Source organism: Sinocyclocheilus rhinocerous, unplaced genomic scaffold, assembly GCF_001515625.1.
Source record: "Sinocyclocheilus rhinocerous isolate Xijiao unplaced genomic scaffold, SAMN03320098_v1.1 scaffold2428, whole genome shotgun sequence".
NCBI classification, from domain to species: Eukaryota; Metazoa; Chordata; class Actinopteri; order Cypriniformes; family Cyprinidae; genus Sinocyclocheilus; species Sinocyclocheilus rhinocerous.
The window spans coordinates 70,039-70,674 of record NW_015643186.1 but is presented as its reverse complement, the minus strand read 5'-3'; the positions used below and the strand labels follow the sequence as shown (position 1 = coordinate 70,674).

General features: G+C 31.0%; 1 protein-coding gene across 1 annotated transcript in view; it reads right to left on the bottom strand.

Moving 5' to 3' along the window:
* Nucleotides 1–636, bottom strand: part of LOC107757170 (proteasome subunit beta type-6-like) — a 7,828-nt gene that overhangs the window by 4,815 nt on the left and 2,377 nt on the right. The window lies entirely within an intron of this gene.

Below are 636 nucleotides of genomic sequence, written 5' to 3'. Positions count from 1 at the left end.
CTGTCTCATGTAATCGCTCAATCAGTGTTTCAGCCGCGCAAAGACGTCAATATAACGGCTTGTAAACAATATGTCACGTAACGTCACATTTACCTCAGAAAAACATGCTCGGTGACCATAAACTCATTAGTCTGATAGAAAAATAAACTGTAGAGAGGGGCATTTTACTAAATATATGCACCACATAACATATTCATTATAATTTTTACTGTTCTTCAATGTTTAATTTATGTTTGAATAAATCCATCAAGTTTTTATCACAGCCACCACCATTATGTTTATATTTCAAACAAATGAATCGAAGTAGAAATATTATGTAATTGTAAATTTATTAAACTTAATTAAATCAATTAATTTTAACATATCAATCAATTTCAACCTTCAATATTAATGTAGTACCAACTGACTCTCATGAATATTTTACAGCATTAGTGGAGAGATTTTTTTTCCTTGAGAAAATTTGGCATGTACTGTACCTGATATATATCCAAAATAAACGACATTGAATCGAATCGCAAGCTTGTGAATTAGAATCGAATCGTGAAATTTGTGTCAAAACCCAGCCCTACTTATTAACAGTGACTTGCTGCCACCTACTGGCGGTTTTAATTTCACATTTAAAGTTTATTTCTATTA